Here is a 15,046-nt window from a genome sequence, read left to right as displayed (position 1 = left end):
CTCCCAAGTGGCAGCACAAAATTAAAACAGCTCCTTTGACATCAGGATTTTACATAACCCCATTCTCATTCAGCACCCTTCCCTTTGCTCCCTGCCTCTCTCATTTGCTCAATTCTTTTTGGAATCCCTGACTAAAGGCAAAGCAAGACACACCAGAGGCCTGGAGGCAGTGATCCCAACTCACTGGGGGTTCATCATTGCTACACACCCCCAAAAGAGGCACTTCAGCTCCCTGAGACATTCCCCGGCCCAAGCTGCTTAGTGAAAACCACTGGGATACACTTAAAATTCACAGATAAAATTTCAACCAAAATATTTCACCAGTTTGCCAAGAATCTCCTTTTGTTTTCCCCTTGTGAGCTACAAAGATGAATTTCTTCATTATTCCTTAATATCTGACAAATTAAAGAGATCTCTGCATTTGCATCACAAAATCCTGGCACCATTTAGGTTGGAAAAGCCCTGCGAAGCCAACCAGCCCAGGGATGGGGACTCCAGAGCTCCCTGGGCAGCTGTGCCAGGGCTGCACAGCCCTTTCCATGGGGAATTTCCCCAAAATCCCCCCCAAGCTGCCCTGTCCCAGCCTGAGGCCGTTCCCTCTGCTCCTGTCCCTGTTCCCTGGGCTGTGCCCTCCTGGCAGGGACTTGTGCAGAGCCACAAGGGCCCCTGAGCCTCCTTTGCTCCAGGCTCAGCCCCTGCCTTTCCCAGCTTTCCAGCCCCCTGCCCCAGCCTGGAGCTGAGCCCAGGGCAGCACCTGGCACCTGGCCTGGCTGTCCCTCACCCTGCTGTGCCCCCATCCCTCTGCAAGCTCCCACCCAGCTCAGCACCACCCGAGGTTCCCCGGCCACCAGCAGGAAACCACAGGCACAGTGGGATGCTGCTCTGCATGGAAAGGGGCTGTGCTGGGCTTTTCCTTTAACAAAAAACTGCCCTCTGTGTTGGACAAATGTACACCCGAAATAAAGAGCTCCTTCTAATCCTTCCCGGCCTCCGAAGCTCTCAAAGACAGAGATGATATCAGGAGTACTTTGTTTTGATCATCAACCTTATCCTCACCCAGTATCTCGTTAAGCAGCCTCCTAATTGCTGCCCTACCCCATGCTAAAGACAGAATTTGCACAGCTTCTCGATTTAAATGTTACTTTTTTAATTAACTGCTCCACACCCAGACACGAAGAAACCGAAACCGCAGCACTTCAAAAGCTGCAGGAAAAGGCTGCAGAAAAGGATCCCAAACGCTCTGGGAACAGAACAGCACAAAAAAGGCCTTTTTTACCAGCTCAGCTGGCGCACATGGAGCTCAATACACCCCTAAAATTCACCTCTGTGGGCTGCTGGGCTCACATGTGCTCTGAGGGCAGAGCCATCTCCCAGTCTGTGATCTCTATTTCAGCAATAATTCAGCAGGATTGGCATTTGCAGCTGCTCCTCTGTGCTGACCCCATGGAAGCAACACCAGTCCCAAGGAACCCCGGGGGGACTCGGGGCTTCCCATTAAATATTAACTTTGAGTGTAAGATTTGCAACTGCATTTGAATGTTAAAGCAGCAAAACAAAGTCCTGGGGTGCTTGAAGCGTTCATTTCCATCCCTTGCAGGACTCCAGGCTCCTCCCTCTCGCCCTGCCTGTATCACTTTGATGCTGCTCAGGGCTGGTTACCGTCTGCTGCAAGCAACAAGTGACATTTTCAGCCGGGTCACCCCAGCTCAGCCCCACAGAAATCCCTGCTCGTGACCAGCCTGGCATCTCCGAGCCGGGTGTTGGTTTGTACTGCGGTGCACAAGCAGCGTTTCACAGAAATCCATCTGTCCTTCCGTGGACCTTGGCTGTTTTCATCTCTGCTGCCCACACAGACGAAGGTGACGTTACAGAAGACACCTCTTTGTACTCAGACTGAGGGCCAGCATTTGCAAACTGAGATTTCCTGCTGCACCCCACGGGGAGATCAAGGGCTGCCCGTTCCACAGACGCCTATTTGATCAACACACGGCCTCCAGTGAGCCAGTGAAACAACTGCTGAGCTCCTTTCCTGCTCCTTCATCCCAGTTCAAAGCTCCCAAGGTGAGTTTGTGGCTGTAGCTCAGCAAAACAGCCCGGCCTGTCACACACTGCAGCTCCTACCAGAATATTCCAATGCTCCTCCACGCAACGGACCCAGAACTGAGGCCTCAGTGAAGCAGAGCCCTCAAACAGGACATTAAATAAATGCATTTTCATTTCCTCAAGCTTTCAGGGCATTACAGACAGTTTATGCAAAGTTTAAGTTTTGTAGTTAAAATGAATAAAAACTCTTCAGAAGGAGCTCAGAATGGCTGAGGTTGGAAAAGAACATCAAGTCCCAGCTGTGCCCAATGCCCACTCTGTCCCCAGCCCAGAGCCCTGAGTGCCACCTCCAGGAATTCCTGGGACACCTCCAGGGATGGGCACTCCAGAGCTCCCTGGGCAGCCCCTGCCAAGGCCTGAGCCCCCTATTCCATGGGGAAATTCCTCCCCGTTCGCCCAATTCCTCAGAATTGGGTAAAACATCTTTCTCCCTGCATGGCACTTAAACTCTATTTATAAGCCAGGCTTCATTCATCCATCATAAAACCTCCTGAAAGGAAAACAATCCCTGGGAACTCTCAGACCCACCCTTCAGAGTTCCATGGGTTTTACCTGGACAAAGAAACATCAAAGCTCAACCTGCCCTGGGAATCCCAAACCAGTAGGACACACTCCTGATCTGAGGCCACGGCTTGCTGGATACTAAACCTGCACTGTTGGGAAAAAATGGGTTTCCTTTGCCATACAGTATTAGCAGCAAAAAAATAACCAGCTGGATCATCCCCCCAAACCAGCTTCCAACATTGCTGCAGGAATGTCTGAGCAGGGAGGGAGGGCAGGGAAGTGAGGCAGGATGGAGCAGCAGCAAGGAGACAGCATTCCAGCTGAAATGTCCATCCAACTCGGGCTTGGAGCACTAATCCAAGGAGTCACTCACACTGTGACTGAATTCCCTCAATCATAACCAAAACCACTCATAAAACCCATGGAATCTGTAGGGTGAGCGTTTCAAAAGACTGAAAAGGAAGACAATTGTTTTTCCAAGCTTATTAAAGAATCCTAGAGATTGGATCAACATTGGGAAAATAACTGAACATCCACCTTGCACAAGTGATCATCAATAGCTCTCTTGGAATGGTTTGGGTGGGGCCTGGAGTCCCCTGGGATAGTGAAGGTGTCCCTGCCCTCAGCAGGGGCTTTAAGGCCCCAAACCATCCTGGGATCCTGTGATTCCCCCAGGACTCTGAATGGGCCAACCCACAGGAACTGTAGCCATTTCCTCAGCAGGAATTGCCCCCACAGCATCAAAACCTAAACCCAGCAGGGCACTGCTCCTTTCAGCAGGGCCCTGGAGATCCTCCTGCTTCCCCCAGCACTGGCCCTGCTGGTTGGCTGGTGGTGATCCCACCTGCTTTTCCCAAAATAACACATTCCTGACCAGGCCACTGTCCACAGCTCCAAACAACTGGGATTACACAACAGGATTCTCCCCACATGGCCAAAGTCTCCCATGCCCACCAGGTGATCCCGTCTCACTCCACTGCTCCTCGGAAAACTCCAGCACAGATCCAAACCCCAAGGATCCACTCAATATTTCTCCTTGCTTTTCTCTTCTAAAACTAAAAATAACTCAACAGTTTTGTGCTTGGGAACTGCACTGCTTCATTTCAGCATTTGCTTCCAGGTATTTGAGAAAACAGCACAAAGAAGCTTTAAGAACCCCAGGATCCCTGAGGCTGGAAAAGCCCTCCCAGCCCATGGAGCCCCAGCTGTGCCCAATGCCCACCTTGTCCCAGCCCAGAGCCCTGAGTGCCACCTCCAGGAGTTCCTGGGACACCTCCAGGGATGGGCACCCCAAAGCTCCATGGGCAGCCCCAGCCAAGGCCTGATCCCTTATTCTATGGGGAAATTGCTGCTGATGCCCAAAATTCACCTGTCAAAAATGAAGTGGCCATTTGTTTCCTGCAAGACACAACATTCCAGAGCAGAGCTGCTGCTGGAAATGGAGGCAAAGCAGGAGCAGGGAGGCCATGGACACACTGGAAGCACACCCCACACTCACATCACTGCCCTGCACCAGTAATTTCATGTGTCAGAACAAAGGTGACAGAAGGGAAGGAAAAACAGAAGGCCTGAAATTGTTCTTTTGCAAGAGGAAGTTACAGTGTAACAGCAGTGAAACTGGGTGTGCAGTCACTGCTGACACCCTATCCCAAACCCCCACCAACATCTGGCGCTCTAAAGCCCCTTACAGCTCATCCTTGAGTTTCCAGAGCCCTCAGTTACACACACCACTCTAGGACCAGCCATAATAAAACAAATTTTCTCTAAAGCAGAAAGAAAAAACTCAGTAAAATACTGATAAACTTCTTCTGAGCTTTGGGTCCTCCCCATTCCAGGCACTGAAGCAGAACGGTGTCCTCTGCCTGAAGGGCCTCAGAGCCCCTCCAGTGCCACCCTGCCATGGCAGGGACACCTCCCACTGTCCCAGGCTGCTCCCAGTCTGGCCCTGGGCACTGCCAGGGATGCAGGGGCAGCCCCAGCTGCTGTGGGCACCCAGTGCCAGGGCCTGCCCACCCTCCCAGGCAGGAATTAGTTCCTAATATCCAATCTAACCCAACCCATGGCTGCCCTCTGGCAGTGGGAAGCCATTCCCTGTGTCCTGGCACTCCAGTGCTGATTCAAGGTCCCTCTCTGGCTCTCTAGGATCCCTTCAGGTCCTGGAAGGTGCTCTGAGGTCTCCACACAACCTTCCCCTTCCCAGGCTGTCTCTGGATGAACGTGCTGGGCTCCTCTGGACCTGCTCCAGCAGCTCCACGTCCTCCTGATGCCAGGAGCAGCAGAGCTGTGCCCCGTGCTCCTCACAGAACTGCAAACCAGCTGTGCTGGGCATGTGCACAACAACAACAACTTTGATTTGGTTCAGTGCTTTGGCCCTAGAGAGATCTGCAGGGTTCTGAATCCCTCCCTGCTTCCAGCAGCAAACTCATCCACGTGCTGTGGAAGAGGGAGAAGGTTCCCCAGGCAGAGCTCGGGGTTTGGACATAGCTAAACCTCAGTGTCTCACACTCACAGACTCACTTGGGTTGGAAAAGCTGCTGGGGAGCACCCAGCCCAATCTCCTCAGCTGCCAGCCCAGGTGAGGAGGTCCCTGTCCCTGTCCCTGTCCCCTGCCCAGGCTGGGTCCCACCCGAGGGGCAGCTCTTTATGCTGAGGATGACTGATGCCAGTCAGTCACACAGATTCCCTGGCAGGAGAGGAAGGAACGCTTCTCCAGCACAACTCAGCTATTTCCGACCCCTGCACAGACAGGGAATGAGCACCTGGCTCCTCCGCTGACTAAAAAAGGAACCCTGAACCGCTGAACCTCAGAAAGAAGGATTTACATCACAGAGGTGTGAACTTAGGGTGAGGGTCCAGCCCCTGGAAAGCAAAGGCAAAGTATGAAACACATTGCTGGGGGAGGGGAAATACTTGGAAAGTCATGGAAGAAAAATTAGGGTATACCATGGACAGTACAACATTAAATAATGATACAGTAAATCAGGGAATCATAGAATGGTTTGGGTGGGAAGGGACTTTAAATACCATCTCATTCTAATCATGGCAGGGAACAAAGACTAGGAGAATGCAGAAGAAGTAAATAACTGAGCACAAAAAAAAAAAAAAACAATCTTCCAACTGAAAAATAAAAAGGAAACAAGCTGCAGAGCTAAGCTGAAAAAGCACCCTTTGGTGCTTTCCAATTTGCTAAATGGTGCAGACTGAGCACCTGCTCAGCAGGAATGGGGTGTCTGGCTCAGGGCTCTCAGGATAACCTGGCTATTCCATTCCCTGGGCTGAGCTTGACTTAACCTAACACAGAGTTGTGGCTGCTGTCAACACCAGTGCAGCCCCACCGCTGCAACCCCATCACATTCCAGCCCCATATTCCAACTGCCCGGCAGAACTTCCAGCAGTGGGACTCATGTTCAGTGAAACAGAAGTGCACAGTCATGAGATGGGTTGGGTGGGAAGGGAGCTCAGAGCCCCTCCAGTGCCACCCCTGCCATGGCAGGGACACCTCCACTGTGCCAGGCTGCTCCAGCCCCAGTGCCCAGTCTGGCCTTGGGCACTGCCAGGGATCAGGGGCAGCCCCAGCTGCTCTGGCAATGCCAGCCCAGGCAGGAATTGCTCATTGCCAAGATGCCACCCATGGCTGCCCTCTGGCAGTGGGAGCCATTCCCTGGGTGCTGTCCCTGCAGGCCTTGTCCCCAGTCCCTCTGCAGGCCCTGCCAGGGGCTCTCGGCTCTCCCGGGATCCTTCTCCTCTCCAGGTGAGCACCCCCAGCTCTCCCGGCCTGGCTGCAGAGCGGAGGAGCTCGAGCACCCCCATGGCCCCTCTGGGTTCACTCCAGCAGCTCCAGTCCCTCTGCTGTCAGGAGCTGCAGGCTCTCAGGCAGCAGCAGAAGTTCCCAGGAAGGGGAGGTGTCTGAGTCCTGCTCCCTGCGAGCCCAGCAGCCGCACAGCCACACCAGGAACATGCTGCACCACGATGCTGCCAGCGCCATCCAACCACGCCCTGGTTAAATCCCAGGCCGGCCCTGGCCCTGTCACTGTGCTCCCTCCTGGCTCCCAGGTGCCGCTCCAGCTGCGGAGCTGCCGGTGCTGGCCCCGTGCCCGCGCCGTGCCGCTGCCATCCCGCACGGACGCGGTGCCAGCACAGGGCAGCCTGGCCTCCTGCCCGCTCCTGGCACGGGGCAACCCTGCCCTTCGTCCTCTGCCTCGGGGACACGGGGACAGTTTGCAACCTGTGAGCTCACAGGCTCAATTATCCTTCTCAAAGAAAAGAAATCCATCTTAACATAAAAGAATTCAATTAAACGGCGTCCCGGGGGATCTGCCGAGGGAAGAGAACACAAATAAACAGCTAAGGAAACACAACCTTCTCATCCCAGCCCGCTGCACAGCCGAGCCAGGAGCTGGAACGAGCTGCAGGCTGTGCAGGGCTACGGGAACGAAGGAAAGGAAGAGACTGCCACATGGAAGAAAACCCCAATGTCACAGCAGAGCCAGCGGTGTGTTCTCTGAGGTGTGACAGAACTCAGTCCTCACAAGGAATCGAACACAAAACTGAAACTGAAGCAGCTTCTTGTGTTCTATTTCCTTCTTCCTTCCTGTGGCGGCAGCAGCCAGACCATCCCCGCTCCTGCAGGTTTGTGCCTCTCCCAGTGCCAGGCTCTGCTCTGCTGCCACTGTTCCGAAAGCTGCTCGGGGAAATCAGAATCAAAGTGACTCCAGAGTCATCAGTGTCACTCCAGGCCACAGAACTCTGAGCAGCAGCAAACTGCAGGACTGAAATCCCACTGCAACCCCAGGTTCCCAGCACAGGCACCCTCAGTGCAGCAGGGGCACTGCCAGGCCCACACAAACCCTGAACTGAGCAGTCCAGATGTCTGGGAAGTTTCCCTGCAAAGCCAAAGTTCCACCTGGCTCCGGCTCAGGCCCAGCTCCTTCAGCACCTTCACTGTGACCTGGATGCAGCTTGAGGGGACACCAGGGAAGCGTGCAGATGGCACAAAACCAGGAGGAGCTGCTGCCTCCCCTAAGGGAGAGGCCCTGCAGAGACCTGGAGAAATCCAGGGCTGGCAATCAGCAGCAGTGTGAGGTTTAACACAGGCAGGTGCCGGATTCTGCAGCTGGATGCACCCACAGGCTGGGATGGGGAGGCTGGAGAGCAGCTCTGGGAAGGGACCTGGTCCTGGTGGATGGCAAGGGGGACCTGAGTCACCTGGGCCCTGGTGCCAGGAGGGACATCTGTCTCGGGCATCAGGGACAGCAGCAAGGGAGGGGACTGTCCTGCTCTGCACTGGGGAGGCCTCCCCTCCACTCCTGGGACTGGGCACCTCAATATACAGAACAACTAAAGCTCCTGGGGAGCTTCCAAAGGAGGGACATGGGGATGGGGAAGGCTCTGGAGGGGCCACACAAGGAGCAGCTGAGGGCACTTGGAATGTCCAGCTGGAGGAGACTGAGCTCAGAGCTCCCAAGGGGCTGCAGCTTCATCCTGAGGGGCAGCTCTGATCTCTGTTCCCTGAGAGCAAGGACAGCAGCCAGGGAATGGCTGGAGCTGTGCCAGGGAGGGTCAGGCTGGAAACCAGGAAAGGTTCTGCCCCAGAGGGTGCTGGGCACTGCCCAGGCTGCCTGGGGAATGGGCACGGCCCCGGGGCTGCCAGAGCTCCCTCCCTGGGATCGTTGGGGTGTCTGTGCAGGGCCAGGAGCTGCATCTGGGATCCCTGTGCTCCCTTCCAGCTCAGCAGATTCTGTGGAAAGCTGTGCCAGAGAAGCTTTTCACTCTGCCCCAGGCAGGGAAAAGCTCTGAGCTCTGCCTGCCCCCAGTGACTCCCTGCCCTTTGCCATTTCACCAGAAGGCTTTTCCCTCACGCCTTCCAGCTTCCCCTCCTGCCCAGCTGATCCTGGTGTCCGCAGGCGCCCCGGCTGACTCCAGGGAAAGGAATGGGGTGTGTGGGCACCGTGACACCGGGGACAGCCACCCCCAGAGCTCCCGGCTCTCAGGTAACAAGTGGACACAGCAAAGAGAGACTGAGAAGGACGAGGAGGAGCAATCCCAGCCCAGCAGCTGCAGAGCTGCCAGCTCAGGCCGAGGAGCTGCACTTCCTCCTGACAGCACCTCACCCTCGCTGCGGTGACAGCCCCCGGTCACGGCTCTGTGCCACGTGGGGCTCGGTTTAAAGGCGCCCCTGACAAAAATGACAATTCTGGTCAGGCTTCAGGCCCTGCAGACGTTTATTACTGTCACTCTCGAGGTGCCTCTGCTCCATCTGGGACTAACAGGCACTAAGAAACACAAAGATGGAACTTCCCACTTCCACACCTCATCCAACAGCAATATGTGTGGCACTCAAATTCCACCTAAATCTGAGCCGTTTTTGTCTGATATTTTCAAGCTTGGCTGCAAAAGCTTCATTTCCTGAGATAACTGATATTTATTTGCCCAAGTTTCCCTCCAAACCAGAGTTAAGGTGCAGGTAAAAATAGTCCAGGCAGCGATAGTAATGTCAATATTGGTTATTGCAGTGCTGGCAGCTGGGTAGGATCAAAACAAGAAGCAGGGAAGTCCATCAGGAGTGAGGGGAGGATGGTGGGAGGAACAGGGAGCAGAGAGGGAAAAAGAAAAGCTCAAGTAGAGAAACACAGCAGCAGCCAGGAAAGACAACACACTCCTGCTTCCAATAATATTGAATCAAAGGAGACACTTAAGAGCCTTTGTTGCTACTCCTGGTCACACAGAGGCCACATTCCTTCCCTGAGCCTTCCATAAACCCCGACATCTGTGGATTTTCCATGAAAAGGAGGTAAAACCACGGCAGCCCATGAATGTAACTGGGAGCAGGGCTGTGTTCTCCCCACAGACAGGGCCAGGAGTGAGGGACTGCTGCTCCCGGCCGAGGCTCAGTGTCTGATAGCCCGGCCCCAGCACTGCCGTCACTCATTAACTCACTCTATTAACTCCTCAATTAGTTCTTCAGGAACTCTGCAGCCAGCAAAACAAGACCTCCCACAAACCTTCCTCCCTGTAAAGTTCTCTGAAGTTCTGTCAACCTGGCACAGGCTCCCTGGGGAATGGGCATGGCCTCGAGGTTGCCAGAGCTCCAGGAGCACTGGGACAACACTCCCAGGGATGCACAGGGTGGGATTTGGGGGGTCCCAGGCAGGGGCAGGAGATGGACTGGATGATCCCTGTGGGCCCCTTCCAACTCAGGATATTCCTTGATCCTATGATTGAAGCACCCAGCTCCTCCTTTGCTGTCAGCTCACCGACCTCACCCGTTTCTCCCGCACCATTTGCACCCAAATTTCCCAGTTATTCTTGTTCTACTCCTGTTCCAAACCCAAGATTTACTTCAACAAGAGACTCTCCTATTTCCTGGCATTCCAGTTTGCCCATTTTTATGGCTGAGCTGCAGCTCCTGCCCTTCAGGCACTGTGACTCGCAGCCCCTGTTGAACCATCCTGCTGGATGACATCCACAGAGTCATGATCCCAGAGCACAGAGCCCAGGGCTGCTCCACCTGCACCCCTGGCACTCAGCAGGGAGAGCAGGAGAGCTCAGCCCTGTGTTCCCTGCACCCCTGGCTGTCAGCAAGGAGAGCAGGAGAGCTCATCCCTACGTTCCCTGCACCCCTGGCACTCAGCAAGGAGAGCAGGAGAGCTCAGCCCTGTGTTCCCTGCACCCCTGGCTGTCAGCAAGGAGAGCAGGAGAGCTCAGCCCTCCGTTCCCTGCACCCCTGGCTGTCAGCAAGGAAAGCAGGAGAGCTCAGCCCTGTGTTCCCTGCACCCCTGGCACTCAGCAAGGAGAGCAGGAGAGCTCAGCCCTGTGTTCCCTGCACCCCTGGCACTCAGCAAGGAGAGCAGGAGAGCTCAGCCCTCTGTTCCCAGCCCCGAGCTCCCCCCAGACTCTGCTGAGCAGGGACAGGACCCAGGGAACAGCTGGAGCTGTGCCAGGGCAGGGATAGCATGGGCATCAGGACAGGCTCTATTCCAGAGGGTGCTGGGCACTGCCCAGGCTCCCCAGGGAACGGGCACAGCCCCAGAGCTCCAGGAGCGTTTGCACAGGAGCTGGATCTGTGATCCCTGTGGGCCCTTCCCACTCAGGAGATTCCATGGTTCTGTGATGCTGGAATTCCTCTATACCGCTTGCTAGGCTCAGAGAAGAAAAGTTTTGGGTCCCCTTTGCCACCTGAAAACTCAGGGGAGACCTCAAATGAAGCATTCCCTGCACAGAGCATGGAAAAGCACCACAGGAAACACTGGGATATCTCCCTACCAAAGAGGAGAGGAAGCATTAACAAACCAACACCCCCTTCTCGCTCAGGATCTCACTGTGGGGGACAGCAGGGATGGGATTCCCTCCAGCTGTCTCCCAATCCAAGCAGGAAGCTGTGATCAGGACCGGGGGATCCCACTCTGGAACACAGCTGGGCCCCCCAGCCCCCTGTTCCCCAGGCAAGCTCTGCCAACAGCGGCCTGCAGCTTCCCAAAAATCCTGTAAGCCCACAGAGCACTTTTCTCCTGGTAACAAACCCCCGAGCAGGAGCAGCAGCTCTCACACAGCGCTGCCTCGTCGTTATTATTTTTGACAGTTTCCAATTTGTGAAGTCAGAAATCCACCCTGTCCCTCCCACAGCACACGCAGAGCTCCTGGAACACCAGGCTGAGCAGGAGATGCTCCACAGCTCCTGCATCCCACAACAAACCTTCCCCCAGCGTGAGGTTCTGCAGGAACCTTTCCTGCACCACCTGCCCGGCAGGCACCTGCTGCTGCACCGCCGATCTGTCCCCGCTGCCAGCCAGGACCTCGTCCCACATCCTTGCATTTCAACGTTAATCCAAAGGAAGTACAGAAAGCACCAGGAATATCAGTGTACACACAGAGAACAAGCCTTGGTTTCAGACCAGTTTGTTCCTACCCAGCCCTCAGCACCTTCTGCCGAGCAAATGTCACCCAGGCCAGCCCAGGCCATGATGTGCTCCCACTGACAGCCCAAAATTTAACTTTGCTTCCCATGAGATCACCATTGGTTGCCATGGAAATCCCTATACTACCATCCACCAAGGGTATTTTTTACCACTGAAGTATTTTGGCAGCATGTTCGCTTTTAAGTGTCAGAGTAATAAGAGAAAACATAAATGTTTCTTCTCTCATCAGGCTTTAAACAGAGCTTTATAACCCAAATCTGCTCCTAAGAGCTTGGTTCAAACCTGTGGGGCTGGGCAGGGCTGGAATCACCACTTTCTCCTTTCTTAGGCACAAAATAAACAATGAAAACAACCTTTAAGTTTTTAAAACATTGATTTCCAAGCGGGGGATCAAGCGAGGAAAAACCTCTTAGGCCCCTCCAAGTTCGCTCAGTTTCTCTTTTTCACTTCCTAGTTTGGCTTTTTTTTTTTTAGCTGGTGCAAAACAAGGCCCTCAAATTCAGCAGGGCCCTCCCAGCCTCTGCCAGGAGCCGCTTTCCTGTCAGATCAATCTTGTGGTGATTCCAGCAGGGCCTCCGCTCCTACCCCGGTTTCTGGTCGTTAATAAAACCAGCACGGTGACATTTACGGCCAAACTCTGCACCCTGAGGTGGGCAGGTCCCCAGGAGGGTGGCACCGTGGGAGGCTGAGCCCCCTCCTGTGACCCCCGGCAGGGACCTGACCCCGGGAAGGGACCAGACCCTCAGGAGAGGGTTCCTGACCACTGATCCCTCTCCTCTCACCCCCGGGAGGGACCAGAACCCCGGAGAACGGGACCAGAACCCCAGAGGACAGGCCAGCCTCTCGGGAAGGCAACCAGACCCCCGCAAAGGGGAGCAAGACCCTTGGGAACGGGAGCAGACCCTCGGGAAGGGGAGCAGACAGCCGAGAAGGACTTGTCCTATAGGAGGGGAACCACAGCCCAGGAAGGGGGACCCTCAGAAGGGTGATCTGACCCCCCGAAGGAACCTGACCTCCGGGACTGACCTGACCCCCAGTAGGGGGACAAGAACCTCGAGAGGCGGACCTGACCCTCGGGAAAGGGACCAGACCCCCAGGGGGGTGATGTGACCCTCGGGCAGGGGACCCCCGGAAGGTGAGCAGACCCTCGGGAGTGCGCTGAGCCCTAGGAGGGGGATCTGAGTCGCAGGAAGGGTGACCTGACCCCTGACCTTGCCAGCGCCACCACTCCCGACAGCTCCGGCCACTCCCGGCCGGCCAGGTGAGCTCCAGGAGCACCGGGAGGCCGCAGCCCCAGCCCCCCGCCCCGCCAGCCCGCCCCGCACGCACCAAAACACGGCAAAAGGAAACTGTCACGCGCAGAGCAGGCGGATTTAACCCAGATCCGCACGGAACGAGGCGGCGGGACCACGGCCCAGCCCCGGACAGCGGCTCGGCGGGGGAGATTTTTAACCCCCCAAACGGTACCGAACCCCCAGAGCTCGGGGGGCGGCTCCGGGAGGCCGGAGCGGAGCCGGGGGGGCGGCGGGGCCCAGTCCGCGGCGCCGGGCCCAGCCCCGACCCTGGCCCCGCGAGGGCGGCGGTGACAGCCGGGTCTCACCTGCGGGTGCCGGGCTGCCCTCGGGCGCTGCCGGGCCGGGCTGCGGGCCGGGCCCGCGGGCTGGGCCGGCCGGGGCTGCGCGGGCAGCGGCGGCGGAGCGGCGGCGGCGGCGGCTCCAAAATGGCGGCGGCGCCGCGGCTCCCTCAGGGCGGGGGAGAGGGGCGGGGCCGAGGGGGAGGGGGCGGGGTCTGAGTTGGGCGTGGTCGTTGGCGGGCGGTGCTATCGGAGGTGGGCGTGGCTGGGGCGGGGACACGGGGACAGGGATGGGGACAGGGGGACGGGAATGAGCGCGTGGAGATGGGGACACAGGGACGGGCACACGGACATAAGGACACGGGGACAGGGGCAGGGATGGGCATGGGGACAGGGGGACGGGAATGAGCGCATGGAGATGGGGACACGGGGATGGCGGCACGGACATAAGGACACGGGGACGGGGGACGGGAATGAGCGCATGGAGATGGGGACACGGGGATGGCGGCACAGACATAAGGACACGGGGACGGGGGCAGGGATGGGCATGGGGATGGGCACATGGGGACACGGACACCGCAGGATGGGGACTGTGGGACGGGGATCGCGACTTGGGACGGGAACAATGGGACGGGACGGGGGGACAGGGACGGGAATGGGGATGGGGATGGTGGGGCGGAATGGGGACGGGGATGGGGACACGCGGACGGGAATGGGGATGGGGGGACAGGGGCGGTGATGGGATGGGGACAGGAACGGGGACCTGAGGAGACAGGGACGGGAATGAGGATAAGGGGACGGAGACTCGGGGGCGGAGATGGAGGCACGGGGGCGGGGACAGGGGACAGGGAGATGGTGGGACGGGGAAGTGACAGGGACAGAGACACGGGGACACTGGGATGGCGATGGGGACACGGGGACAGGGGGTCGGGGATGGTGGGGCGAGGGCGGGGACAGCCCTCGGGACCCCGGGGTGGGCGAGCTGCGGCCCGCGGGGGTGGTCACGGCCTCGGGGGGAGCAGGAGGAGCACGAGGACGGGACCCCGCGGCTGGAGGGACACGGGGACAGCGGGAGCCCCTCCGTGGCCTTCAGGTGGCCCCAGCGTTACTGCAAGGGGGGGACCCCAGAGATGGGGGTCAGGGGACTGGGGTGGGGACAGAGTCCACCGTGTCCAGGGATCTGGGTGAGCTTGGAGAAGGGAAGGGAAAAGGGAGCCAGAGGGAGCAGGGAGCCAGGGCTGGAGCAGGGATCTCTGAGTCATGCTGGCAGCCTGGGCTCCTGGATCCGCCGTCGCCGTGCCAGGATTTGTCTTTGTCTCGTGGATAAACTGCTTTCCAAGTGCCAGCATCCTCCAGGAACCAGCAGGAAGCCATCCAATCCTTCATTCCAAAGCGAATTCCTGCCATGAGATTTACCGCTAAGCTGCTCCGTGCTGCTCTCGCCGAGGCCTTGACCCTGCACAGACTCCTGCACGTGGTTAAAGTTTACAGGGGAAACGTGGCCTTTGCCATGGGAAAAGAGGGACGGTTTTGTACTGCCCTGCTGGCCGGGGGCACGGAATCACGGGATCCTGGACTGGTCGGGGCTGGGAGGGAGCTTAAGGCTCATCCCGTGTCACCCCTGCCACAGGCTGGGGCTTGGCCATGGGACTGTGCCACAGAAATGCCATAGAAGTGTCTCCCGTGACTGAGTGGGTAAAACTCCTCGTTTATGGACGCTTTTCCAGTGTGAGGGCTGCAAGGGAAGGACTCCTAGAATTTACATGGCACCCAGTGCGGTAATTAGCACGTTGGTGGCCATCAATGCGGAAAAAATAGCACAACCTCAGGAGTTTCACTTCCCTGTTTCATCTGTTGGAGGGAAATGGGCTTATAAAGCATTTTTTGTGGCTTGCTGTGGCTTCTGGGGACAGGACGAAACCATCCAAGCAAATTCCCAAACCTTCCAGCC

At 57.0% G+C, this 15,046-nt stretch overlaps 1 protein-coding gene across 2 annotated transcripts in view; it reads right to left on the bottom strand.

Annotated features, from left to right (window-relative positions):
• The window catches only part of PPP6R2 (protein phosphatase 6 regulatory subunit 2), a 57,667-nt gene extending 44,477 nt beyond the window's left edge, over positions 1-13,190 (bottom strand). For both annotated transcript variants that reach the window (XM_058022571.1, XM_058022572.1), the window contains exon 1: positions 13,123-13,190. The gene's annotated coding sequence lies outside the window, so the exon portion shown is untranslated. The remainder of the gene's footprint in view (positions 1-13,122) is intronic.
• Between the last annotated feature and the right edge of the window lie 1,856 nt (positions 13,191-15,046).

This window comes from Melospiza georgiana, chromosome 4 (assembly GCF_028018845.1).
Source record: "Melospiza georgiana isolate bMelGeo1 chromosome 4, bMelGeo1.pri, whole genome shotgun sequence".
Classification (NCBI taxonomy): Eukaryota; Metazoa; Chordata; class Aves; order Passeriformes; family Passerellidae; genus Melospiza; species Melospiza georgiana.
The sequence above is the reverse complement of the archived record's forward strand: the minus strand, read 5'-3'. Positions and strand labels throughout refer to the sequence as shown.